At 40.6% G+C, this 12,525-nt stretch overlaps 1 protein-coding gene across 1 annotated transcript in view; it reads left to right on the top strand.

The window, feature by feature from the left end:
* Positions 1–545: 545 nt before the first annotated feature.
* LOC144686544 (NGFI-A-binding protein 1-like) overlaps positions 546–12,525 on the top strand; it is a 74,460-nt gene continuing 62,480 nt past the window's right edge. The window contains exon 1 of the mRNA XM_078551870.1: positions 546–761. The gene's annotated coding sequence lies outside the window, so the exon portion shown is untranslated. The remainder of the gene's footprint in view (positions 762–12,525) is intronic.

Here is a 12,525-nt window from a genome sequence, read left to right as displayed (position 1 = left end):
TGGAGTGCTCTCCACGCCTAGTTTAATCTGTAGAAATCATCGTTCACCTCACCAGTTCAACACTGCCACCCTTGGACTCTCTATCCATTCATTGGACCTATTTACTACATGTCAATCTGAGTGGCGAGGGAACTCCTGTAAGGAAAGTATGCATTTCTTCAGCTAAATTAATTTTAATTACCTAAGCATGAATTACTACTAACTAAATACTTATTTTGAACAAGAAATTATCACGAAATCCATGCTAAATGTTGACCTCGATCTAAAATCCCTTTGACATTGTAATATTTCTTTATAGCTGGTCTTTTTGTTGTGGGAAATGATTGGATTAAAACACCTGTAACCTTGAAAACTTCAGGCGCAGAGTTGTGAAACCATCAAATTGTGGAGGTGGCTCTCTTTCCTCATCAAACGCACGCAAGAAAATTCAGAGGCGGATCATGCCCTCTCAGTACACCCTCCCACCCCCGCAGCTTCCTGCACCTGTCTAGGGGAACTGGTTCTGAACAGATTACTAATGCAGTATTGCACCACATGTGTTTAGCAACGTTTACTGTGACCCAGCAACACAGATGCGACAGGGGCACTGCTGCAGTCTATTCGGCAGATACACAGTAACACGTGTATGGTCTTTTACATGGGATGTGCAGCAATCCGGACACAAACCACGGGTTTCTGTGACGGTGTGAGGTGTTCAACGACCCCTCTACTTCGGCCACGGCTGAACTGCTTGAACAACTGAGCGTCACTTTTGAAAAGGGGTAAGGTATTGGGTAACCGATTCTTTAGTAAACTTCTGAGCCTCTGACCTTTCACTTTTGGGAAGGGAGAAAAGCTTATTTACACAATATTATCCCAACGATGAGTACATCTGAAACTGAATAGTTCTGATATAGATCGGGGTGAGGTCGTCAATCAGCGGCTTTACAGTTTTCCGAGAAATAATCCTATACAATGCACATAATCTGAAATCCAACGTTATATTCTAGAAACAATTGAAAATTACTCTTCTTTAATCACTAAAATTGTTACTTTTTTCCCCCCGGATCTGAGCAATAGATTTGAAATCCTGATTGAAGTGTTAATAGCAAGCGTGTACATTGAGTAGCCGAGATGTGGCTTTTTAAAAATTCTTTCATTGGATGTGGGCGTCACTGTCAAGGTTAATATTTGTTGTCTCCTACTAGTCTTTGGACGGGGTGGCTTGCTAGGCAGCGAAGTATCAACCACATTGCCCTGGTCCTGGAGTCACATGTAGGTCAGATTTCCTTCCCTAAAGGGACATAAGTGAACCAGATGGGTTTTAACTGCAATTGATGGTAGTCCTAGAGCTAGATTTATATTTCACTTGCCTTGTTGGGGTTTGAACCCATAACGCCAGAGCATTAGCCTGGGTTCCTGGATTAATAAACCAGTGATACTACCCGCTACACCACTGTCTCACAAGGTTATGTAACTGAGCAGACTCTACAATGGAGGACCCCAGATCAATGTAGTTTAAATTCTAAGGACAATACTGTAGCAAAGCATCAACATAGGTGGAGTTCTGACTTCCCATGTTGCTCAGTCCCTGATGTCAGGCACCTTGATACTAACTGCAGCAATACTCAGAACCACGTCCCATGGAGGAAAATGGAACTTCCATGCTGCTTAATGCTGATTAACAGAGTCCTGAGAGAATGGCACCCATTTGCATGCTCAGCTGCAATTGGTTTGTAACTTGGGAAGATCAGGTGGGACCAAAAAGATACTGTTCCTTTCTGTAACCAAACAACAACTTTTTCATAATGAAGGCTAATAAAGCTCCACAGAAGTCTATCTAAGGTGAAATAAGCAAGGCCTTTTCGCATTCACTTAGGACTTCACTGTAAAACAATTGGGGCATTTCTTTCCCTACAGCCCACATAGTAGATCACATGCCATCTTCTAACATTCACTGTCATACTATACTTACTAAAAGTCCAGGCTCCACCATTTATATCTATTTGGCTTTTTTTCTCTCTGGACAGCTTGCAATTGAGATTGTTCTTGGAATGACAATTTTTATCTCTTAGCAGTGAATCTTCTACAGTGTTGTTCGTGGTAAGTCAGATGATAACTTGCTTTATAAAATATATAAATGCAAGTTCTTTTCCTTTTACAAAGACACACTTTTATGCATGATGTATTTATTCTGCTGAGAAGATATTACAGCTGTAAATCGGAAATCAGTAAGATGCTAATTACTATTGGAAAGAGAGTGTTTAGAGTGAAAATGTTTACAAGTTTCGATGGAGTTGCATACAATCTACAGCACAGAAACAGATCATTTGGCCCAATTGGTATATGTCAGAATTTATACTCTACATGAGCTTCCTTCCACTCTAACTACCTCTTCCTATACTGTCCCATATGCCTCCATTTCCTTCCACCTCATGCATGCATCACATCAATAGCTTTTGCTTCAGCCACTCCAGGTTGCTGTGAGTTCCAAATTCTCACCACTCTTTGTGTAAAGAAATTCCTCCTAAATTCTTTGTTTGAACTGTTGGCGACTGTCTTATATTTATGTCCCCCTGTTATGAACTCAATCACAAGTAGAGGGTGAAGGGTTGCTCATCTCTCATGAAATATTTTTGAAAAATGTTTGTTCTATGTCTCTGAGAGAACTCTTACAATTTTTTTTTATTGGGACTATAAAAAAGATAACCCCTCACTCATCACTGGTAAGTAGCTGCAAAAATAGTCCAGTTACTTAAGTAGATTCCTGAATGTAATCTAGGAAATCAACCCTTTAGCTTGTGGATTTTTATGATGAACATCAAAGAATATTACAGTTTAATATTTTCATTCTTGCATCTTTCTTTACAAATATATCAGCAACACTACTTAGTGCATTAAAATAGAACATATTAAATAAAAGTTTTGCATTTAAAATATTTTAAAGTTCCATCCAAATATGAATAATGGTATAAGAGCAAAATACTGTGGATGCTGGAAATCTGAAATAAAAACAGAAAATGCTGGAAAAACTCAGAAGATCTGGGATAATGGTATAATTCTTACACTAGTTGATAGCCATTTTGTTCCACTTTTGTTATTCATAGGAAAAATCATTATTTTCAAATTCTCAGTATAAAGTAAAGAAAAGAAAGCTAGTTCAGGAACTGGGTGGTGTATTGGATTTGTCATGGGATTTCTCTGCTGGAACCTAGATTCAAATGACCCCAGACTGATGGGATAAAAATCTCCTCTGATTGGAAACATCCTATTTAGAATCTGCTCAGTTTACTTTCAAAAAACCACAGGACTATGGTACAAAATTGGGTAATCCTCTAGTTTGTGCTTGTTGCTGTAATTTGTTTGAGGTTTACATCTGATGTGTCAGTTCATTCATTAATTAATCTTTTCAGACTTATTAATATATCTAAAGTCAGCCATGGTGCAATACCTGGACTCTAATCATTCAACTTCATAATTATTTACCAGAATTATATTGGGGCAACATATGGCATCATCTCAATACAAAGCCCATGAACAATCTCTTTCCATCTGACATAAACCAACTTCATAACCCAAGCCTTATTGATTGTTTTTACAAGCAAGATCAATATTTGCGGATATATGGGAGGCAGTGGGATAGCAAGTGTTATGAACATCTTAGAGACTGGTAACTTTTAAAAAAGAGATTTGAATTCCCAGTGACTGACTCAAAAGGATCACATGACACGATTTCATGTTTTAACACTTGTATTGGAACAAAAAAACCTAAAAACATCGACTAAACATTACTTAGGCCACTAAGGAGCCCTTCTGTTTTCAGTAGCTGCTGTTTTCTTCTCACTCCCATTCCTGAATCTGACTGCCTGAGAGTCTGTTCTCCACACAACACACATATCCAGGCGTGAGAGCTGGCATTTGGGTTTCAATAGGACTTGACCTGGGGCACATGTAACCAGGACACACAGACTTATCAGTCAGAACTAGTGGGAGATCATATACCTTGAATTTAATGAGACAGGTTAAAACATAACCATCTTATAAAACCTTGCATTTGTAACACAAGTTTAAATCAAACTTTAAGAATATAGCTGTGTCTTCCTTCTGACAAATCTACAACCTTTTGGTCTAACAAGTTCAGACATTAATTGTCTTCACAAATTTTATAGTGAATACTCCCTTTCATATTCAACATTTTCCCTCCTCATTTCATAGCCATGTTTGATTCATCTTTTGTCTTTCTGGTGTTGTTTCATATGTCTGGCTGAAATGAAATGTATAGCTATTTACATTGTCTCAGCTTTTTAAATATTTGAGTAAGCTATTAAACCCATATGCAGTCACCTTGTGAAAATAGTCAGCAGACGTGATGTCTTGAACTTTACTTTCCCATCTTTTCCTTCAGAATAGATTATCCCTATTAAAAATAGCTCCCCCAGCCATAGGGTTCTTAGGCACCCTGATATTAATGGCTCCACCATTGGCAGTTAGCTGTCGAGGTCCTATCTCCTGGAATTCCCTCTCTAAACCTCTCTGCCTCTCTATCTCTTGTTCCTCTTTTAAGATGCTCTGGAAAACCTACCTCTTTGACTGAGCATTTCGTCATCAGCCCCAATGTTTCCTTATGTGGTTCAGTATCCAATTTTGTTTGATAATGCTCCTGTGAAGTACGTTGGGACACTTTACTATGTTAAAAGCATTACATAAATGCAAGTTCTTGTTCTTACTGTTTAAAAACAAAATAGCATACATTAGTGGTACAGTGCATGTTAAGAATGTGTTGTGCTTTTATATTGCTGTGACACTTTATATATACCGTCTGGTTTATTTGTATCAATGTAATTTGAAACAAATGTGATTTTCTTTGTGAGTTAACTAATGGGCACTCTATTTAATTAAACAGCAGGGTATAGTTACAGGACTAGTAATCCAGAGAACTTGACTGATAATGCAGTGAATAAATAAGTTCAAATCCCACCATGGCAATTTGAGAATTTAAATTCCATTTTAAAATTACCTGGACTAAAAGTTGACTTTAAAAAAAAAATTATGAAGCAATCAGTCACCAACAACACAACTGGTTCACGAACGTCCCCTATGGAAAGAAACTTTCCACTCTTCTTTGATCTGACCTATATAGACTGCTCTGTTTGAATTTTAACTGTCCTATGAAGCAAGACACTTGGTTTTATGAAACCACTATAGCAGTTCAAGAAGGTGGCCCACCGCCACCACCTCAGTAAGTAAATGTTGACTTTATTGGTGCCGCCCACATCCTGAGAATAAATTTTAAAAATTGATTACAGTCATATTGACTTTAAATTAAATTGAACATTTTTTCTGTACATTGTTGTTGCAAGATCTTAAATGAATTAATAAAGAGCCAACACACATTTTCATTATAGTAGCGCACAAAAGATATCTTCACCATTGTTGTCACTAAGAAACAACCTCCTGGTTCATTGCACAAAAAGGATGACAAAATAAATGAGGTGATTCACATTTTGGATGGGGAGCTGAGGAATTAAAACTCATCTGATGACCTTGAAGAAGCTGCTTCTTAAGATATTCAATTGATCTATGGTGTAAATTATTAGTCACTGGTGCCATGTGTTTCTAATCAAATGCCGATTTTATGACAGGTAATATTTTTCTGTCAGCTGACTTGCTTTAATTACTATTTTATATCACAATAAACCAGCGAAGCAGTTGACATAGTCTCTCACTTTAATCAGTCTGCCTGTCGCACATGAGCTTAATTTTGATTCTATTTTTTTTCTGGAAAAAGTCAGTCTTCAGTTTTTTGAGCCAGTATAATGATCTTCACTTTGCAATTAAGCAATTTAATCATTGGTGTTCAATAGAAATGGTGTTCAAATGAAATAAGGCAGTTCACAATGTTCTTTTTCATAAATGTAACTAATAAATAATGCAGCAAATTGAATTACAAAAATGCTAACCTTTTAATGGGGTGTTGTCGCATTCCTTCCTTTGAACTACAAGTTCAGATACAAAGTCAGGTACCAGCTAGAGAGAGTGGGTGGGGTTGGGTGGAGTTGAATTGCCATTTCCTATTGAAGCCAGGGGTACTAGAGGAGCAATTTTCAGGTACTGACTAAAATACTTATGAATAATTTCTTTGGCATTCGCTGACAGCGATCACTATCATAATTGTAACTTAATAGTATAATTCAGGTTTCTGCCTAGATAAAACATACTACAGTATTCTCTGAGGTAAGTAGGATCATCAGTATTGCTTTTCATGAAAACAACCTCTAGTAATCTAATAGGTCTTTGTTATTCCCATAGGTTTAAAGCAATTGAATGCAAATCAGTTCAACTTATTTTGTAATATATTTGATTTGTTGGTTTGGTACAACTGTACTTATTTCAGTCAGATGACGGACAGAAATTAAATAGTTCACAGAATATACTGTGTCTAGTTTGTTGAACATGAGACTTTTATTTATTGAATTAATATGTGGCTTTCCACTTGAACCATGCCTCTATACATTATAAATTAGTCTTTATTAAAATTACTATTGTAGATGATTAGATTGAGAATTATATATCAAGTCTGCCACTGGAGCTACTCATCAGTCAATTCACTTCTAGTCTCAGTGTGATGTGTAAGTTGAGGTAAACCTGCTTAAGGGTCTATATTTCTGAAGGGAGGCTGGCTTCAATTTGACAATGCTGTTTGAAATGTTGCATTTTTAGGGTCCAATGCAAGTTTTTCTATATCACGCCAGCACTTGAGTTGCAAATTAAAGTATGAGAATTTAGGAAGTAAATTTAAAGCTGTATCCTATTGATGTATTAACATTTTTTTATAAATTGGAGTAAATGATCTGGTACAGCAGTTCTGAGGCTGATAAATGAAAGCACTATTAGAAATAGTTCAAGCATTTGTTCAAAATGTTTCTTGAAGTGAATTAAGAGGAATTTTAGACAGAGGCCTATCACCTTCATACAAAGTTGAACACAAATGCAAAAGCAAAATATTGTGGATGCTGGAAATCTGAAATAAGAACAAAAAATGCTACAAAAACTCAGCAGGTAAGACAGCATATGTGCAGAGAAACAGAGTTAACGTGTCAGGCCAATGACCTTTCATCAGAACATTAAATACAAATGCATTGAGCTATGCTAAGGCACACGCATCCATCGATTTAGTAGTAGGCATCAGTGTGTCTCGGGAGACGATGGACTGCATTACTTCTGGATTGAATATTGTCTGTTGTAGCTGTAGAGGCCGACTCATGAGAGGCAGTGCCTTCTACAGTTGGCACAGGTGAATAGTGTTGTCCCGAGGTCGACTGATGCTTTTTCTTCCACGGGGGTCTTTTTTTTGCCATCTCGTCATTTTTGACCCTTGCTTTTCCACAACCTTCCTAACTATTCATCTCCAGACATTCCGGTCAGCAGTAAGGACTTCCAATACATTGATTCCGATCCCGGTCAACTTGAGATCTCGTTTGCAGACTCTTTGTATTGCAGATGTTGGTCTCGTACCAATAGCAAGTTCATCATGGAGCATGTCTTTGGGAATACAGTCTTCATCCATTCATTGCACATGTCCAGCCAACCGAGTTGCTGCTGACTCAAGAGGACAAACATGTTGAGGATCCCTGCATGCTGGTGTACTCCCATATTTTGCATTCTGTCCTGCCAGGAGATGCCCAATATTTGTCTGAGGCAGCTGAGGTGGAAGCTGTTCAACTGCTTTCCTTGGCTTGCATAAGTTGTCCATGTCTCGCTCCTGTAAACGTGGATGCTGAGGACACAAGTTTGGTACACACGGGGCTTTCAATTTTCAGTTAGTTTGCTGTTGGTCCACATTCACTTTCTCAACTTTGACATAACAGCTGCGGCCTTGGCAATCCTGGTGCTGATTTTGACTTCAAGGGACAGGTCGTTGGTGATTGTTGATCCAAGGTATGTGAAGCTGTTGACGACCACCAGAGTGAGGTTGTTGTTGTTGATGGAAGGTGGTGTCTCTACCTCCTGGGCCATAACTTTAATCTTCCTGACATTGTCAGGATTGTCACTCCAAACTCCTTGCAGGCCTGGGTGTACTGATCTACCAGTTGCTGCAAGTGAACTTCAGTGTGGGATGTCATCAACAGACAGCAACTCATGGACTAGGACTTTACTCACTTTGGTCTTTGCATACAGTCTTGCCAAGTTGGACAGCTTGTTATCAGCTCATGGTATGCAGGTGGAGAAGCAGCATGGAGAAGAATATGCCCAGGATAGTTGGCGCCAGGATGCAGCCTTGCTTTACCTTGCTGCTAATCTTAAAAGCCTCTGACAATGCTCCATTGTAACTGATGGAAGCTGTGCATGTTCTTGTGGAAAAAAGAAAGGACACCCAGGAGTCCAGGAGGGCAGCCAATATTCCAGCAGTTTAAAAAAGTCCGTGTCTGCTGACAAGGTCAAAGGCCTTGATGAGGCCTATGAAGGTAATGTAGAGTGGAGTGGTCTGTGCTGTTCGCAGCACTCCTCTTGTAACTGCCAAAGTGAGAAAACCATGTCAACGGTTGATCTGCCAGCTCTGAAGCCACACAAAGACTCAGGATAAGTTAGTGATTCCAGGGTCTGCAATCTGGTGAGAGCAACGCATGTAAAGGCATTCCCCACAATACTTAACAAGGAGATGCCTCGGTAATTGTTGTAGTTACTGTGATCCCCCTTGCTTTTGGTACAAGGTGATCATGTTTGTATCACGCATGTCTTGAGACACAGAGCTTTCCTTCCAGCAGACAGACAGAGATTCATGAAGATGCTACAGCAGTGCCAGTTTCCCCTTTGATTTCAGGTGGAATGCCATCATTTCCTGGGGCTTCACCACTGGCAAAATGGTCTATGGCCTTTTTGAGGTCTGCTATGTGGGATCACTGTTTAGCTCCTACATGACAGGAAAATTTGGAATGAGGCCAAGAGCTTCTTCAGTGACAATGTCCTCCATTGTGTAGAGTTCGATGTAATGCTCCACTCACCATTCCATCTGCTTGCTAGGTTCAGTGATGATTGCCCCTGTCTTTGTCTTCAAGGGGGTTTATTTGGTTGCTGATGGGCACATCACTTTCTTAATTCCTTCATAAATCCCTCTAGTCAGCACTGTGATTAGTTGCGAGTGATGACGATACAGTTGAGGGCAGTGTGCCCGGTGATAAGGTCTATCTGGTGCCAGTGTTGTGATCTCAGATGTCTCCAGGATTCCTTGTGGTGTGGCTTGATTTGGGAAATAGTTGTTCATCAGAGTATAGCAACCTCTGTTTATTTTTGTTCATCTTACCAATCCCTTGATGTCCTATGAAGCTTGGTCAAATAGTGTAGTCAGTACTAATGTAGCAGTAACAGTGTAGTCAGTACCAGCTCTGAAGAAGTCATATGGACTCGAAACGTTAACTCTGTTTTTCTCTCCACAGATGCTGTTAGACCAGCTGAGTTTTTCCAGCATCTATAGTTTTTGTTTCAGATTTCCAGCATTCCCAGTATTTTGCCTTTCGTCGGTACCAATGCTTGCGTTGAAGTCCCTTAGAAGATAAAGTCCCTCGGTGCTGGGCGTTCTGCTGATTGCAGTGTCAAATGTCTCATAAAATTGATCTTTGACATTTAGGGTGGAGGCGTTTGTACATGTCAGGGCATAGATGCACATGAGGTTAACTGGGCCCACGTTTCTTTACAAGCAAAGAATAAAAAGTTTCTCTGAAACTGCTGTGGTGGGGGTTCAATCATCACGAGTGGAATGTTTTTTTACTGCAAAACCCACCCCATGCTCACATGTTGCAACTTGGGCTATGTGTGGTGTTTCTCTTTAGGGGATACACTTTGAGCGAGCCTAGTTTCCTGTGGCGCAGCAATGTCCACATTGAGCCTTAAGGTTTTTGTCAATCACAGCTGTATTGCGTGTTTCAGCAATCTGCAGAGGGTCATTGGTAATGCCAGGGTACATGGTCCTTACATTCCAGCTTGCAATGCAAAAAACTGGTGTCTTCATGGTTGAGTTTGTCTTGCATGGTGCATAGATTATCGACCCACCTATCGAAAGATGACTCTCTAAGCTCCAAGCACCCGTTGAAGTAAGGAGATCATGGCAGCATGATAACACTTAATTGATTGGGCTCTGCCCAACAGTTATCCAATGAGACACAATGATCTCACCATCAGAAGTAACCCCTGATGCTCATACTCTACACCAGTTGAACGAGAACTTATAACCGGTGGCTGTTTATTTGTTTCTTCCTGTGTTGTGCCAAAGTTAAAGCACAAAGCTGGAGTGTCCTCTCCAGGGCACAGGCCTGGTCAAATAGTCTGGAGATCCTGAGTTACCCAAGTATCGGGACCCCTTCTCAGCATTGCTAGTATTGTTCAAAGGAAAAGATAAAACCAGTACTGTTTGGTACCAGCTCTGCTGCAGGAGCTGTCAGAAAGGTGCTTGATAAGTGGCAAGTACAGGATTCCACTTTTGATTTTCTGTTGGGGTTTATTCCCTTAGCTGCCTTCTCTCCCAAGTCACCCACAAAGCAGTGGGGCTATTTACCCATAGATGGGAGTGTGGCTCATGGACACTAGAGCGTAACCTCACGCTGGTGGGCCTGCATGCCAAGCGTCTGGGGGCCAGGCCTCCTTTGGGTCCCCTATAGCTTAGCTCGGGACTTGGGGTACCCATATTACGTATGTCGCCATGGGGAGGCACTTCATAGGGCTTGCTGATGAAGAGGCTATGTATTGGTAGGTGAGGCTCTTTTACACACCCTGCTCTCTTTTTCACAATACTTGTCCTGCTAGCCAACAGTGAGAACTGAAAGCGAGAGGTGATGAGCAGACTAACTGCTTGGCACCACCCAATATGTTAACACACTTAATGCATCACATCAGCTAGAGACACACCCATTGATTAATGATAAAACTTGTTAACTCTAAAACACAAGCAGATTTCTTTGTAGATATCCCACCCCCTACCCCATCTTCATGGTTCAAAGGCTTTTCCACAGCCCTATTTATGCTTCCCACTAGGACACGAGTCCCACTCCAGTTTAAATGGAGTTCCATTGGTACAGCTCCTTCCTGTCCCAGTTTTGATGCCTGTCCCCCATGAAAATGAATTCATCAATCCCAGACCAATCCCTTAGCATGTGTTAACTCACTTGATCTTTCTGTCTCTATGTCAATTTGCACATGGCTTGTGTAATGATTATTACCCTTGAGGTCCAGCTTTTTTAATTTGGTTCCTAACCGGTACTGCCTCAACAGAACCTCCTCACTGTTCCTACCTATGTCATTTGTTCCAGCATAGACCATGACAACTTAATTTACCCCCTCCCTTTCCATGTTCTTCTTCAGATGCACTGAGAGATTCTTTATCCTGGCACTACCCAACTTAACCTTTGGGAGAGGCTGCAGAGGATGCCATCTATCTCCCTTACATGGAATTCACTATCATTATCACATTTCTAGGCTCCCCTTCTCCCCCCATCCTTTGGACAGCCCTCTAAGCCAAAGTGCCTTGGTCTGCATTGAGGCTGTTACCGCACAGACTTTCTCCTTGCTGTCACAGTCAGTGAGTATATCACACCTACAAAGCAAAATACTGTGGATGCTGGAAATCTGAAATAAAAGCAAAAAATGTGATAGGGTGGAGGGCAGGGGAGATTAAATGGCAAACAATTTCATGATGCCACAGCCAAAGAGAGTGGTAATGGGTGTAGTAAAGAAACCACAGTTGTGTCCAAATGAAGCGTGAATGGTTACATACCACCCCATCTCCCTACCCTCCACCCTATCACTGACCTTCTTCTCTTATGTTCTTCCTGCTCTCTTCACCACCTGCCACCTCCCACCTTCCACTGGCCTAAAATCTCTTCCATTTCTATCTTTTTTCAGTTCTGGTGAAAGGTCATCTCGAACAGAAATATCAACGTTGTTTCTCTCCACAGATGCTGCCTGACCTGCTGAGCATTTCCAGAATTTTTTGTTTTTGTTTCAGTATATCATACCTGTTGGACAGGACCAGTATGAATGGTAAACGCAAAATACTGTGGATGCTGGAAATCTGAAACGAAAACAACAAATGCTGGAAAAGCTCAGCGGCTGTGACACCATCTGTGGAGAGAAAGACTGAGTTAATGTTTTGAGTCCGTATGGCTCTTCTTCAGAGCTAAAGGGAAGGAGAAATGTGGTGAAATATATACTGTTTAAGGGGGCTGGAACAGGTGAAGCTGGATAGAAGGCCAACAATAGGTGGAGGCAAAGGAGAGATTGCAAAAGATGTCATAAACAAAAGGTCAAAGGGGTGTTAATGGTGGTGATACTGGCTAAAGGTGGTGCTAATGGTGACATTAAGAGTAGAAAGCAGAATGTGTAAATGGCCGGACCAGGGTAAGCACTCTGGAAAGAAGAACATGAGCAAGTAACAGATGGCCCTAGTGGGGGTGGGGTTGGGGGGGGGAGGGGCGGGGGGGAATGGTGGTGGGAAAAAAGATTGAAAATGGGCTTAAAGCTGGGGATAAAACAATAAATCAAAATGGAAATAAATTT

The sequence above is a fragment of the Cetorhinus maximus genome, chromosome 11, assembly GCF_964194155.1.
Source record: "Cetorhinus maximus chromosome 11, sCetMax3.hap1.1, whole genome shotgun sequence".
Taxonomy (NCBI): domain Eukaryota; kingdom Metazoa; phylum Chordata; class Chondrichthyes; order Lamniformes; family Cetorhinidae; genus Cetorhinus; species Cetorhinus maximus.
This window is presented reverse-complemented; position numbering and strand designations above follow the sequence as displayed.